The following is a 17,500-nucleotide window of genomic DNA, read 5'->3' as shown; positions in this document are numbered from 1 at the left end:
GGATTTTAAAAGTCCCGTTTTCCACTTTTCGCACTCTTGAATTGCCATTGCCGTGGAAAAGCCGAAAATACTTCTGTTTTTTCCACAGCAATGTGGCTACGTCACCAACCCGGACCTGCAGTTAAAAGGATTCCCTGCTAGCTCCGGGTGGTGTAATTCAAGCAGCAATTGGCTGCAGGGATTGGAGGGGGTGGGGATTCACCTGAAAGAGCCCAATAAAGGTCGCAGCTGTAGAACAGTTTTGTCTTAGTGCTCTACAGCTGCAAAGGAATTGGGACTTAAGGTCTGAGATTTCCAATCCCAGCAGCGAAGAAGCCAGCCAGCCAGCGAAGAAGCCAGCCAGCCAGCAAAGAAGCCCGCCAGCCAGCAAAGAAGCCAGCCTGCAAGGGAGCCTGCTAGCCAGCCTGCAAGGGAGCCTGCTAGCCAGCCTGCAAGGGAGCCTGCTAGCCAGCCTGAAAGGGAGCCTGCTAGCCAGCCTGCAAGGCCCAGGGAGCCTGCTAGCCAGCCTGCAAGGGAGCCTGCCAGCCAGCAAGGGAGCCTGCTAGCCAGTCAGCCCAGGCACTTGAGCAGACAGAGCCAGTCATCCAATTAGCCATTCCAGCAGGAAGGGAGCAAGCTAGCCCAGCAAAAACTGTGATAGTGGTAAGTACATAACATAGTATTTTGTGGCTTTAGTTATTTAAAATGGGAATATTGTGCTTTATTTACGTTTTTAATGTTTAGAGGTATATGGGGATGTAGTATGCAGTATTTAAATCTGTACAGTGGTTATTTTGAGATTTTTTAGTAGTAGTTTAAAATGGGAATATAGTGTGGTTTATTTAAATTTTTAATGTTTAGAGGTAGATGGGGGTGCAGTACGCAGTATTTAAACCTGTGCAGTGGTTATTTTGAGATTTTTGAGTAGTAGTTTTTAAAGGTATAAAACCTGTATGTATATGCAATTGTTATTGTTCTTGGGGGTATGATTTGGAAGCATTACTTTTAAAAGGCTGACCTGTGTGTATAGATGTTTTGTTTATTTCTGGTGGGGGGCACTGAAATATAAATTTAGTGTGATGTATTTCTATTGTTGTAGCTTTTTCTGGGTATTTTCTGTTTGCAGATAGAAAATGTTCGAACATAGTTTGCACTTTTGTGTGTGGAAATGTGTGCAATTTAATGCTGTTTTCGGGAAGTTAGGATATACTGTTTGGGTAATTTTTCCTGTTAGTTCTTGCAAGTCAATGTGTATGTGGTACAAGTCTACCTTTTGAGGGGGAATGTTAACAGTTAATGTAGTGCATTTATTATTCTAGTAGGTACATGTTGCCAACTTGCCAAATATGTTTCAAGACTTTTCATTTATACTTGTAAATGTGTGCATTTAATTTTTTAATCATTTTTAATAAGGTTAAAATGTCCTGCTTTGCTTGTAATGTGAATATGGGTGTGCTGCTTTTACTCGGGCCTGTTTATTTCATCGCTGTGCTGGGTAAATTACTCTTAATTGCTATGTTTTGAGGTAAAAGGAGTCCATGGAGTCTGCTGTACATTGTAGTTTATTTTACTTCTCTTGCAAGAAGTATTTTTAAAAGGTAAAATGTTTATGAACTTTTTTCCTGTTTTTTTTTTTTTTTTTTTTTTGTGGATGCATGCTCAGAAGTTAATGCAGTGTATTTGAGATTGTGCTAAACCATGTCATTGTTACACGGTAGTTTGCTTTTAGGGTGCAGTTTGTAATTTTGTGTTTTTCTTTGCTTTATCTTTAATTTGCTAGTGTGCAGTATGTAGTACTAGGGTACAGTATGTAGTTTTGCATTTTTTTCTTTGCTTTAGCTTTAATTGACAATAAAAAGTCTTAATTTTATACTTGGCTTGTATGTGGTATGTAATTTTTTTTAAGTTTTCTTTCTGAATAGTCATGGTTGGTTTTTTAATGTTTTTACTTTTTAAATAAGCAAGTGTTTGTTTAATGAGTAGTGTGTTTTTATTCCTTTAAAGTTTATTTACTGTTACAACTGAGTAAAGTGTTTTTTTTTTTTTGCAGTAATGCTTCACTTCATTTAAATGGTTTGAGTTTTCAGTATGCTGTAATGTCACAATGTTGTATCCATAACTGCATCTCTTTTAACACCTCTGGTGATGTCATGGCGGGGGTGTGGCCAGTATCATATTGGTCACACCCCCTGTCCTACTGGCCACACCCTCATGTCCCACTTTGGCTTTGTTAAAAGGTGGCAACCCTATATAAAAATTGCTGTGATTTGCTGTAAACTGAGTCACTTGTATGTGGCATCCGAGACAGTTTGGTTTGATATGTAATCTGTCTGAAACTGAAATTTAATCTGCCTACCCACACAGCAGGTTTTCTGAACTTCAAGACTTCAGCTGGGCAAAAAAGATGTTCATAGCAGGCTGGCTAGGCTTGAAAAAGAACATTAATTTGTTTTTGTATTTGTTTTACAGGATAGATCACTGATCTGCATGGACCTTTTTCAAACTTAACCTAGGAGCAGTGTCTGGTTAAATGACCTGCTCAGAGTCATACAGTTAGGCAGTAGAAGCTAAGGAAATCAAACCTTGCACCACTGGACCACAAGAAACAGCTTGTTAACAGCTCTTTAATTCTGTAAGTCAACTGCCAGACACATTTGTTTGTGTAAGAGTATAAAGGTGCACTTAAGGTGGATTACTGTGTGTGTGTGTGTGTGTGTGTGTGTGTGTGTGTGTGTGTGTGTGTGTGTGTGTGTGTGTGTGTGTGTGTGTGTGTGTGCGTGTGTGCGTGTGTGTGTGTGTGTGCACGTGTGTGCGTGTGTGTGTGTCTGTGTGCAGTGCCAGTGTTAGCATTTTGGGGGCCCCCAGCAAATGTCAAGTTCTAGTCTAAGTATCATTCTGTCATTGACACCCCTCCCAAGCAACCTTTTAGCTCATTCTGCAGACATTTAGGAGTGGTAAGCAGAGACTGACCTGTATCTACAATGCTCTTACATTGCAACAGGCCCGTGTACCACACTATGTTGGCCCATTGCCATCATACAGAGGGACATTTACAGTTGCTAGCATTTAGTTGCAACAGTGATGCATTACCTCATACCATGTTTTTCGGCCCCAAAACTTGGACCGAACCACAAAAGGAGGGGGAGTATCGATATTCATCAAAGACACCCACACCTCCAGGTTGGTGGCAAAGCACGAAGCATCAGAGACTATCCATGTGCAACTAACAGTGGGTAAAACTGCCTTCCAGTTTATAGACTGCTACAGACCACCCTCCCAAACCCAGGAACCCCACTCGGCCTTCCTGAGAACACTGGAAAATATGAAGGTCACTCCAAACACCATTATATTGGGCGACTTCAACTACCCAAACATAGACTGGGAGCATTACTCTAGCTCCAACACCCAAGCCCAAAGGTTCCTAGAATTTATAAACTCAAATGCTATGGAACAACTTGTTACCACTCCCACAAGAGGGGAAAACATACTGGACCTGATCATCACCAACATGGGGACTCTATGCTCCAGACCAGAAGTGTATCCCTCACTGGTAAGATCAGACCATAAACTAATCTCACTGGATATTCACATCCCGACTCCACTCCCTGCCCAGAAAACCACAGTGAAAAACTTCTCTAAAGCAAATTTCACACTCCTCAAAACCGAGGTGGAATCCTTCAAAGCCCCAGGGCCTGTGGAAAATATGGCCCAGACCACAGAATCCTTTATAAACGCATTCTATGAACACCTTCAGGAATGCATGGATCATGCGATCCCAAATAAAACCAAGACCCAATCCTCCAAAGGCAGACGTCCTGTCTGGTGGACCCCAGCCATAAACAAACTATACAATAGAAGGAGGAAGCTACTAAATGATAGAGCAAAATCCCAAAAAGGGAAGGCATCACTGATCAGTATTAGCAAAAAACTACGGGCACTCATAAAATTGTCTAAGGCCAGCTTCGAGAGAAAAATTGCACAGGACACTAAGGATAATCGCAAGGCTTTCTTTAGTTATGTTAGGAACCTGGGTGGTAATTCCCAGATATGCTCAGAATTAGTCCAAAATGACAAAAAATACACCAAACCCACAGACATTGCCAACATCCTAGCTGACAGGTTCAGCACAAACTCCCCCACCCCACCAAAAGGGCAAATATCTATCCCAGCAGAGTGCTGCCCCCCTGACATCTCAGATGCTCAGGTAAGAGCCGCCCTCTCCAAAGCAAAAAACACAGCATCAATGGGACTAGACGGTGTCCTGGGCTGCGTCCTACATGAACTCCAAGAAGAGCTAAACCCAAACATAAAACTACTGTTCAATCTCAGCCTTACTACAGGATATGTGCCCAAAGAGTGGCGTACAGCAACAGTGGTCCCTCTCCATAAAGGTGGTGCCTCAACGGATCCTGGAAACTATCGCCCCATAAGCCTGGCTAGTTTGGTCTGCAAAGCTATGGAAAGGATCATCATGGACCTCATAAATAAAGATATTGGGGACCTACAGACACTGGATCCTACCCAGTTCGTCTTTGTTAAGGGCAGATCCTGCCTCTTAAACCTGGTTGATTTCTTTGAAACAGTCACCAAGGCCATTGATGAGGGGAAGGAGGTCCACACAGCCTACCTGGACCTCGCAAAAGCCTTCGATAAATACCCCACTCGGGCATTATAGATAAGCTCACCAGCTTAAATATAAACCCCTATGTCACTAGATGGATTGCAAACTGGCTCAAGGACAGAACCCACATGGTTAGAATTGCTGGAGCCATGTCAGACTCCAAACCAGTTACAAGTGGTGTCCCACAAGGCTCAGTCCTGGGACCTCTCTTGTTCGGTATATATTTCTCAGAGGTACAGGCCAACATGGAAGGACTGTGGCTGACCAAGTTCGCAGATGACTGCAAACTGGGCGCCATAATCGACTCTCCAGCCGACACAAGCATCCTCCAAAAGGGCCTCATAGAAACAGACAACTGGTGCCAGAGCCATGGCCTCAAGCTAAATGCCAAAAGTGTATAGTCATCCCCTTTGGCAAAAACAAAGTGCCCACAAATTACCACATAGGTGGTAATCCATTAAGTACAGAAGAAGTAATTAGGGACCTGGGGCCCAAGTTGATAGCAATCTCTCATTTGACAACCACGTGGCCAAAGTGGTTAGAAAAACATTTTACATAGCCCACCTAATCATGAAGGGATTCACATCTAGATCAGGGAAGGTCATCGTGCCTCTTTACTCATCCCTCATCAGGCCCATAATTGAGTACAATGCCCCTTTTGGGATGTACCTTACCAGACACCTGCAGCAACTGGAAAGACCCCAAAAGTACCTCACCAAGAGGATCAAAGGGCTCAAACAGATGCCATATGCTGCCCGGTTAAAGAAACTCCAGCTCTACTCAGTGGCATACCGCCTGTTCAGAGGCGATCTGTGCCTGACGTATAAAGCCATGTCCAACCCGGAATTAATGGACATGCTGCACCTCAGAAAATCCAAATCCCATCGAGCTACGCGCTCGAGAGACTTGAACCTCAGCACTGAAATAAATAGGATATGCTGGAGGGACAGATTCATAACCCAGAGGCTCCCTTCACTCTGGAATAAAATCCCAGTCCAGGTTAGGCAGAGTCCCTCATTGACTCTCTTCAAGAGGAATCTTGATGAGTGGATGGGAGATCGTAGGTTTACCCCCGGGTATCACTTCTGTGTCACTGTTAGACAGAGGCACAGTATACTAACCTCGAAAAAGAGCATAGCAAAATAAATTTAAAATGGGTGGTGAAAGCCAAACACATTCTGGCTAGGCTTATAAATGCCCTAGGGCAGATAGCCTAGTATGAACCTATGAACCTATTACAACAACTCTATATACAGGTCTGGATTTAGGTGAAACGGTGTCTTAGGCCAACTGTTTCAGCCCCCACAAAACACACACCCACACCCTCCAGTCCTTTCCCTATCTTGGGCTTCCCATCCATACACATTACTTTTTTTTCCTTCTTTTCCTCACATTTTACCTCACTCTTCAGCTTTTTCAAAAATACACAAATTTCTATGTATTCTGAAGTGCATTTAAAGTTTTTCTTTTTACACAGTCTTTTCATCCAGTGATGTCTTGAACAGAAATTATGATTAAGGAAAGAAATTCACTGCTGTTGTTCAGCTTTAGTTTTTCTTGCATCCTTTCAACATACCTTTCCTGACCAAGACAGCAATAACCATTTAGGAAATAACCAAAATAAACCAGGGCCTGAGAAGCCATAGGGTTATAGATGCTCTGGGGTGCATTTTAGAGCATTTTCCCAAACTTTTAATCCAATGGCGGCCTAAACAAAAATCATTAGTACGAAAATAATTTGTCTTATGTCTTCTTTGAAAGAAAGAAAAAAGCAAAAAAGTTGTGCCGAAGACTTAATGTTCAAAGCTGACAAAATAGTAGCTCACAATAAACTAACAAGCCAATTGTTGTGAGGATATACAGGGCTTAATCTTTAGTTCCTCATCTGGGAATACTGCCTGTTTCCCTACCCCCCCCCAAAAAAAAAAAAAAGACAGTTGCTGCCTATACATCCATCTGGTGTTAAATTAGGATGAAAGCAGAGATTAAAATTGCTACATTCATGTATTTCAAGTAACTGCTGTCATACATACACATTGCATGCCTTCTCAGCCTTAAACCCCAAAGGTAGCCACCTGTATATGTGCCTGATGTGTGATTGTGAGGAAAGCGGAAAAAAAAAACGAATGATTGCAATAATGTATTCTACATTGTTGCTCCTAGACAGTACACTGCCCCTACACAAGCTATAATAACCGTGTTTGTACAGCACTGAAGTCTGTGAGAAAAGTAAAAGTAACAATGACACACTGTCCCCAGCCCAAAGACAAGCTATAGTAACCGTGTTTGTACACCACTGAGGTCTGTGAGAAAAGTAAAAGTAACAATGACACACTGTCCCCAGCCCAAACACAAGCTATAATGACCTCCTGTGCAAACCTCTAATGTTTGACTGTGATGAAAATTAAAGTAATAACCACACAATCTCCACATAACCTACAGCACTTGTACACACACACACACACACACACACACACACACACACACACACACATCTAAGCAGGACTAGTTTTAAAATGGGTGCAGTTGAGAGCAGAGGCCATTATCACCTTTTTCCTAACGGAGTCAAATCATAGCCTTGTTCAGGTTAAACAGTGTAATCAGAAAATTAATATTTTTTTTATTCCTCATTTTTCCCCAACCAGCAACAGCATTTGTGGGGTCCCCACATAGTCATTGATAATTAAGGGATACCCCTGTATCCATTTACATAGTCTGAGGAGTGGGGGGGCCACCAGACTTTTAAAGTTCTAAGTGTCTGAATGTTCTGTGATATATTTTATGCCTAACTTCTGAAGTACAATTACTTGTTAGCTGCCTTTTTTACTGATACCTAGAAGAATAATGCATGTGTCCTGGCATTACTGGGTGTGTGCAAAGATAAAAATCAGTGATAACACACACACACACACACACACACACACACACACACACACACACACACACACACACACACTAGCCATATCAATACTAGTTTTGCACTTATTTCAGCAAATGGCAATACATTGTGCAGCAATGGTACTGTTATGCCAGATCAGTGACTGCTGTTTAGAAGTTGTCATACAGCAGCAGGGTAAGTCACTTATTAACCTCATTGAGGAGTAATGGATAGCTGTCACTGTCCCTGATTTCACAGACCTTTCCTGATTTTGCTTATAATCTTGCTCTGCCTTTAAAAAATTTAATTTGCTGGTAAATCATTAAGGATTACAGACAGTCAAATAAATCCAGACATCAGAGTTTTATATTTCTTATTGTCCAAAAATGCATGTTGTTGTAAAAGGTGTTATTGTATTAAATTTTTGAGTGAATAAGAATAATATTTAAAATGTGTTCCTGATTTTGAACTTCTATTCTGCTATTATGTTTGGCACTGCACTGAAGTTGAGAGTTATAGTATCTAGTGTTCTGTCAGTATTTATAAAAACCATGAAAAAAAATCATTGCTATAGACTAAAAGCATCAGCTCTTCTTAAAATTCAAGGTTTTCACTGACCGTCACTCTGGGTTGCTGATCTCTCTACTGCTTGCCTTGCTCATGTTCATTATCAGCTTTATCCTAACAGGGTCATATCAAAGCTGGGTTCAGGTTAAAGCAGATAACCAGGAAACTAATAGATTTTTTTCTCCTCATTTTCCCCAACCAGTAGCATCTTTTCTGGGGCCCCCATGCAGTCAAGGATGATGAAGGGGCCCCTCCCTGCTGCCGTGGGTATTGCTTGTACCTAAAGCTAGCTATGTTAGTTTTAGTAGAGAGAATTCCACCAGCAGGGTTTAACTAAGCTAGGGGCACTATGTTATTGATAAAATATTTAATGGAATTGTGAAGGCTGTTACTTCATAAAACATTGTTACTATAACCACAGAAATATTAGAATTTTAAAGGAGATACAAATGAGTTATTACCCGCTTGGTTTATTAAGTCTATGAGACTGCTGTACTAGCTTTTATTGGTTTGACAGATGTTACAAAATATCACAATAAGGCAACTTTCTGTGGTTGGGGGCCCCCCAGGAACAGGGGGCCCCCAGCGACTGCATGGTTCGCTGGTGCCTAAAGCCGGCTATGTCTATGTGTGTGAGTTTTTCTGTGTTTCTGTGGGTGTAAGTGAGTGTGTGTGTTCTCACAGATATAGTGGCTGGCTGGCACTGGTAGCTACACGGCCTTTTCTCCAATCTACTAAATTACTTGTTAATCTCTATAATGACTTACTGTTCCTCTGCAGTAGCTATAGAATTAGTTTAGAAGGGCAACATTATTTTGTTAATGGTAACATTTATGAACAGTAAAAAACAAAGCAGGAGGTAGCAGCCACAGCTATGTAGCATAACAGCTTTATTATTAAAAGAGGTGAGCGGTTTCGTGGCACCAGCCACTTCATCAGACCTGATTGTTTGTTACTGTTCATTTGATTGTTGTTGGAGGTAACTCTTGCCAGCACCGTTTGGTTTTTACTGCAGTGACATTTATGTATTCACTCAAGGGTGAAAAACTAGGAGACTGAGCTGAAACATGTATAGAATTGTGTGCATTGTTTTTCCTCCTTTTAGACAACCTGGTAAGACTCCCATTTTCAAAGGTGACGTAGGATGGCAGCATTGCCTGGGTAACTGATCTACTCAGCTGGCAATTGGAGGATAAAGATATCGAACCCTGGAGTACAGGAACTCTTCATGCGGCCAAGGAAGGAGTTATTTAATAGTTCATAGCCTAGGTCTCTGGAATAAATGCCAACTTTAGACAGTAATTGCAATTTGAAAAGGACTTGTCAGATTTTGGCACTGATGGCCATACCTCTTAACCTCTTAGAGCAAGAAATATGGACAAAGCAGTAAATAATTAGGGGACAAAGGCCTACAAATAGGTGAACCTTTTAAATATTACTCTTACAAACTTAGAAAGTTGATAGAATAGCAGGTTTTACATTAGCATGAAATTTCTGAAGGACATGAAAATCTGAAACTAAAATATCTGGCATTTCTTTTTTTTTTCAAAACAGGTTTATTGTTTTAACATATAAGAGAAATATCATAACAATTTTATACAAGTAATTAAAAATAGGTATTATTATAATATTCAACAAAACAACTAAAGTATTTACAAAGACATCCACTACAATCAGATCAATTAATTAAACTAAAATACCATGCTATTGAAATTAAAATTTTTTTAACAAATTTTGTAAATTATCCCATACAATAAAATAAGATGTTTTTCTATTTGTTCTAGTCCTAATTGTGTTTATTTCCATATGGCACACTATATTCATAACAGTTTTAAATTCATTAAACGAAGGAGGTGTATCTGAAATCCAATTTCTAGTTATTATTTTCCTAGCCACTGCTAGAATAGACCATAACAAGGGAAGCTTAACCTTTTTAACACTTTGAGGTACAGGTGTGTTGAATAATATAAGAGATTTAGAAATAATGAAATTATCTGTAAAAGAGCCTGCAAAAATTCATTAATTGACTTCCAGTATTCTTTCAATTTTATACAGTCATAAAACATATGAGCCCAGTCAGCATTAATTTCTACATTACATCTCTTACATAGATTATCTTTATTATTTATTTTATTCATCATCAAAGGTGTATAAAAAGATCTATGTAAAAATTTCCATGTATAAAGTCTCTAGACAATGGAAGACGTAGATCTATAAGCAGATTCCAATATATATTGTTTATCTTGTTGATTTGGTGGGTCCCTATTAATAGAAGTGAAATAATTCCAGTATGAATCTACACTGTAAAAAGTTTCTTGTCTGATAACTTTATGTATGTATGAAAGTTTACCTTTATCAGAAACTTTATGTTGTAAATTTAATATCAAGTAATCAATCAGTGTTGGAATAGATTCTTTAACAGTTATAGACATTAAATCTATTTTATCAATGAGATGTTGTCTAAAGGTCTGAACCTCTAACCAGCAAGTTTCTCTTAGATCAAATTCTTGTTTTAAGAAATCTAGATTTTTAACTTCATTATCAGATATCAACTGATACCAGTACTTTAGATCATTATCTATAGCTAAATGAGTTCCTTCAGAAGTAGATGACAAAAGCATACCCTGAGTATACATTATAGGAAATACAATAAAATTCCATTCCCTATACTTAGGGTGTATGAATATAAACGTGCGATAACTAATAATAATATTTAATGGGTAACAAACCATATGTTTAGGTGTAATAGGTGAAGTACAAAATTCCTTTAGTAACCATAACATGGAGTTATTTACAATCATATTTTTATGTGTTAAGGAGATTTTCATGAAGTGTATACTAATTAGCTCCCAATAATCTTTCCATTTTGCGACATATGACTGATCTATTAATAAAGTAATAACTTTTACAATAGAAGAGATAGTATATAAATTAAAGTCTGGAAAATAAATACCCCCTTGAGACCAGCTATTAGTATGTTTCTTTAATGCAATCCTAGGTCTATTAGGTGCCCATAAGAAATTTAACATTATTGTGTTCAGTTTCTTGATAATTATTTTTGTAGGTGGAAGTATTATTGATTGTATTAAGTATAAAATCTTGGGAATATTATCATTTTAATAATTGTAAGTCTCTCCTCCATAGTAAAAACATATTATTCCAGGTATTAAAAGATTTTGTATATTAAGAAAACAGGTATTATAATTATTATATATAATAGATTTAATATCTTTAGATAGTATTATACCTAAATAAGTTATCTGACCTGAATTGGGTACATATTTAGTAAAATCACTAATGAGAATATTTTTTCGTGTATATATAGGTAGTATTTTAGTTTTTCTTCATTGAATATTAAACCAGAAATACTTTTAAAATTCATCATGTTATCAAATAGAGACTGTATAGAAGAATTAGATCCTGCTGATGTAATTAGAACATCATCTGCAAAAGTTGAATTTTGGATGTTGTATTTTCATCTATTTCAAAACCCTCTATGTCAGTACTGTTTCTGATCAAATTAGCCCAAGGCTCCATTACTAAAGTGAATAATAGTGGAGAAAGTGGACATCCTTGTTTTGTACCTTTAAGAATGGGTATTTTTGTGAAACATATGTTCCTACCTTAATATAAGCCAACATTCCTTTGTATAAATGTTCAATTAGATTTACAAATGCATCCGAGAAGTTTGTGCACTTCATTAAGGTAAACAGATAGTCCCAACTTACTGAATCAAATTCTGAACTTATATCAAGACTAATAAGTGTTAAATCTTTCTTTTTCCTATTTGCAAAATCTATTAATGTTAAAGTTCTTCTTATATTATCAAAAGTATTTCTATTTACAATGAAGCCTGTCTGATCTATATCTATAATGCCGGGAATGATTGTCTTCAATCTATCAGCAAAGATATTCATAAACATTTTATAATCAACATTAAGTAATGAGATGGGCCGATATGAAGAACATCTAGTTGGATCTTTATTAGGTTTTAAAATTGGCGAAATAAATGTATATTGCCAAGATGGGGGGGTTATTAACTCAGTTTGGGCCAAAATAAAAACCTTATGTATTAATGAATATGTATTTTAAATAGGATTTTATATATCTCTGGTATAATACCATCATTACCCGGTGCTTTGTTTGATTTAAGCTTATTTATTTGTGTAATAACTTCTGTATATGAAATACTCTTGTCCAATAGTTTAATCTGTTGTTTATTAAGCTTTTTATTCATATTTGTGGTTAGAAACTCCTTTATTTTATCTTTAGGTTCCATGTTAATATTATTATGGTTAATTTTGTGAAAGTGATTTCTAAATTCATCTAGTATTTCTGGTATACTAGAAACATTCTTCTTTTTCCTTAGAGAAAATATTTCTTTGATATGGTTTTGTTTATTCAACCTTTTTGTTTTATTTTTAAGTCTATGTAAGTATTTGGGGCTTATTGAATAAGACAAAAACTTGTATTTCTCTAAAGTTATTTTAACTTTATGAGTTAAAATTTCTTTGTATTTCTCATTTAGTTTGTTTATTTCTTCAATAACTTTCTTGTCCATAATATTTTCTTTATTATTATGTTTATAAGAGTCTAATTTACTTTGAATATCTAACAATTCCTTATCCCAAGATTTCCTTTTATTATTATACCATCTGATACTTTGTCCATATAGATATGATTTTAAGGCATCCCAAATATAAACAATGGAGACTTCAGGAGTGTTATTTATGTCTAAAAAATGTTTTACTTCTGAAAGTATATATTCTTTATAGTCTTTTAGTTGAGTTAAGTATGCTGGTATCCTTTTGATCTGAACATTATGAGTATTTTTTATCATGAATTCAAAAAAATTGAATTATGATCAGATATAGGACATGAAATGATTTTGGAATTAATTAAATCTGTTACCATCTGGTTAGAAATAAAGACCCTATCTATTTTTGAATAAGTTTTGTATCTGTTAGAAAAAAGGTGTATGGTAATGATTTTGAATCTATCTGATTATTAATATCATTCAAATGATAAGAATTAGCAAAATCCTTTAAATGTTTTGCATTAGATGTAATTCTTCTCTTTCCTATAGTGGTAGTATCACTTTCATGTAGTATACAATTAAAGTCACCAGCTAAAATAATATCTCCTATAGAGAATGATATGATCTTATCAAGATGATGTTTCACTGTATTAATACCAATTCCAGGTATCCAATATACATTAATTAAAGTGTAAGTCTTCCCATTAATTTGTATTGTAACCATACAAAATATTCCTTTGTCATCCTGATAAGACTTAATGGTTTTAGGAATGGGCATACTTTTATTCCATAAAATAGCCACTCCTCTTTTTCTGAGTGTGCTCGGAACAAACCAATACTGTATTTTTGTTTGTGGTTAGTTTATAAATTTCTTTTTCAAAGAGATGGGTTTCTTGTAGGAAGACTAAGTTGGCCTTATGTAAATTAATGTATCTTATTAGGCTTGCCCTTTTACATGGATTATTCAATCCATTAATGTTTAAAGAAATTCCTTTTAAAGATGTCATTTGGCATTTTTAAAACTTAAGAATCTTATGATCAAAATAACAAATAACAAGATAAGTAATGTTACATCTCCTCCTTTAGGTGTACCTTTAAATATAGCTGTATTTATTGAATCTCTTATGGGATTTCGTATAGGATTCAATTTTGTTTGTAGTGACAATGAATGTACAAAATATATTGTGGATGTCAAAACTATATACAAATAACAATGAACAAGTGAAAATAATGTAAGGATTAAACCTTGCATCCAGCCTGGAGTTATAAACTCCAACTTAGAGTAGTATTTACCACTCAAGTTAACCCCTACCCTAAGCAGCAGTACGTCAGCTACCACCTTATCAATTTAATACTAGTTATATTTAACTGAAGTTAACAGTTTTCAATTCAATTATCTAGCAAGACAAGACTACACATTTGGTAAAACAGCATCATATAAACTAAAATAAACCTTTTTTTTTTTTTTTTAAAACTGTTCATACTACTATATACATCCATGTAATATAAAACACTTGTATTCAAATAGCATTCAAATAATCTTGATGTTAGAAATCAAGAGGAGAGAAAAATAAGTTCTAACATTCATTTAAATCAAAAACTTTGGCTAATATGATTCAGACATTACATATATTAGGATGCATCTATTTTCTGTCATGTAAATACAGTTAACAGCTTCCAAAAAAAACCTTGAATTGCTTGTATATGAGCATTTACTCAAACTCATTATTGCCAATAGAATAAAATATTGTATTCATAGAAATTGTTATAAATCATACTTCATAGTTAAGCAGATTCTCAGAAACATTTATATACATATTAATATACACACACATACACACACACACACACACACACACACACACATATATATATATAATATGCATACATACACACATACACACACATATACACATATACATATATACATATATATATATATATATATATATATATATATATATATATACACATGCATACACACACATACACACACACACACACACACACACACACACACACACACACACACACACACACACACACATGCTTATACACACATACACACAGATATACACACACACACACACACACACACACACACACACACATACACGCAACACACACACACACATACACACACACACACACACACACACACATACATATATATATATATATATCTGATCTCACTGAGTTGTATCTTTACTGAGCACCATCTTACATTGCTGTCCCTTCAATAAATCTGTCTGCTTTATACAAAATAATGCACAGCAAACACATTTTAGTAACCAGATTTTACAAACATGCTATACTACTGCTTTAAAATATATCACATGACAATTTCTTCCAGTATAGAGTTATAAAATTATTTATGCTTGTCAATCAGATGAATTAAATGAGTTATAGTAATGTATATGTTTGGGACATAGGTTTTTAACACATATTATTAATCTGCTATTCCTGTATCTGTGATGTGTCAGTGTGATATCTAGGTCAAAGGTGAGACCAGCTGCTTTCAGCTTCTCTGTGAGAATTCTGAGAGTTGAAGCTTTTGAAGTAGCTCATGGACACTGTGCATGAGACAGCCCACATCCCAGATTGTCTCTCTTAACATTTTGGCGGGAAACTTATTAAAAACTAGTGACAAACATTCATTTAGCAGTGTAATATGCATCTAAACATGACAAAACCTTCACAATGCATTCCACAGGTTATTACAGACTCTATGTAAGTGAAATCAAGCCGAAAATTATTAATAAGTAACAAAACTCAACATTTTTGTCCCAACTCAACTCCTATGCGAATCTTATTATTTACTGTGTCTATATGATCAAAAGTATTTCTATATATTAATAAAGAAAAGAAAAAGAGAGTAGAAAGTAAAAGGGTGTAAGGCAGAAATAAAAAAAAAATGTAAGAGAAAGCTATAAGAAGTATATACAATAGAATATTACTTACTGTTTATATTAATAGAGTTAAAAATAAAACATATTATTTACTATTATTTAGTTCTAATTATTATTAGTTAAAGCATGACAGATTATTTACAAACAAGCATAAGCAGTGTAATCAAGAAAGTATAATTAGGTAGTGTCATTCCTGTATCTGTGATGTGTCAGTGTGATATCTAGGTCAAAGGTGAGACTAGCTGCTTTCAGCTTCTCTGTGAGAATTCTGAGAGTTGAAGCTTTTGAAGTAGCTCATGGACACTGTGCATGAGACAGCCCACATCCCAGATTGTCTCTCTTAACATTTTGGCGGGAAACTTATTAAAAACTAGTGACAAACATTCATTTAGCAGTGTAAATGCATCTAAACATGACAAAACCTTCACAATGCATTCTACAGGTTATTACAGACTCTATGTAAGTGAAATCAAGCCCAAAATTATTAATAAGTAACAAAACTCAACATTTTTGTCCCAACTCAACTCCTGTGCAAATCTTATTATTTACTGTGTCTATATGATCAAAATCATTTCTATATATTAATAAAGAAAAGAGAGTAGAAAGTAAAAGGGTGTAAGGCAGAAAAAAAAATGTAAGAGAAAGCTATAAGTATATACAATAGAATATTACTTACTGTTTATATTAATAGAGTTAAAAATAAAACATATTATTTACTATTATTTAGTTCTAATTATTATTAGTTAAAGCATGACAGATTATTTACAAACAAGCATAAGCAGTGTAATCAAGAAAGTATAATTAGGAATAGCATTTGAAGAACATATAAACTTTTTACAAGGAATAAATATTACTGGCCTTATTTTTCCTCTTCAGAAAGAGAAACAAGTTAAATCACAGCTTGCCATTAAATCTCCAGATATTTTGACTAGTTATGAAACAAAACATTTCTTTGCACACAGAGAATAACTTTAATTAAATCTTTTTCAAAATATTTGTTGCTTCTTGGAAATGCAGGAACTATATTTAAAAAGATTAATAATAAAATAAAATGATGAGAGAAAAAAAAACATAGTACAAATCATTTGTTTTTTAGTCTCTCCTTCTTCTTCTCTGAAGTCTTCCACGAAGTTTCAGTTGCCAGTCTCTTTAACGAAGGACTAGCCCATTCCATTTCTTCTATTTTTTCCAAAATCTTATTTTTTTGATAAACAGTAAAGCAGAGTCTAAGTCATTGAAAATTTTAGGACCATCAGGAAGGAAGATTTTAAGCTTGGCAGGAAACAGAAGGTATGTTTTAAACTGTGCTTTTTTAAGCTCCCTTATTAGTGGCAGAAAAACTTTTCTTTTAGCTAATACCATGGAAGAATAGTCATTGTCAAAACGCACAGTTGTTTCATTAATCTTAACAGGAGCTTTAGCCCAAGCAGATTTAAGAACCATCTCTTTATCAAAGATGATAGAAATCTAACTATAACTGATCTAGGATAGTTTTTGTTAGAGTTAGTATTAGCTGTAGATCTATGTGCTCTTTCGATACCAAAAGAGAATGCTTCTGGTAAATCTAAAGTTTTAGGGAGCCATGTTGTTAAAAAAGAAGTAATATTGTTACCTTCAATATTTTCTGGCAGTCCAAAAATCCTAATGTTATTGCGCCTAGATCTATTTTCCAGGTCATCCAGCTTTGTTTGTAAATGTGTATTTTGTTTCAGCAGAAACTCAATGTTGATTTCCTCTTCTTGTATTCTATTTTCCATGTCATTCACAGCTTCTTCTATGCCTGTCATCTGGATCTTCTGTTGTTGCAGGTCCATATGTAACAAGTCTATTTGTTTTGTAGTTTTTTCTATGAAAGTGTCTATTTTAGTATCCATTTTATCCATCTTAGCAGTAAGTTGCTGGACTATAATTATCAGAGACTGAAGTTCTTTCTTGATGCTGGAGTCTTGAGAATTTGTCTTACTGGAACTCATTTCAGACTGATAAACTGACAGGAAAATTTCCAAAGT

The sequence above is a fragment of the Protopterus annectens genome, chromosome 9.part0 (assembly GCF_019279795.1).
Source record: "Protopterus annectens isolate FY-2018-M chromosome 9.part0, PAN1.0, whole genome shotgun sequence".
Lineage (NCBI taxonomy): Eukaryota > Metazoa > Chordata > Ceratodontiformes > Protopteridae > Protopterus > Protopterus annectens.
This window is presented reverse-complemented; position numbering follows the sequence as displayed.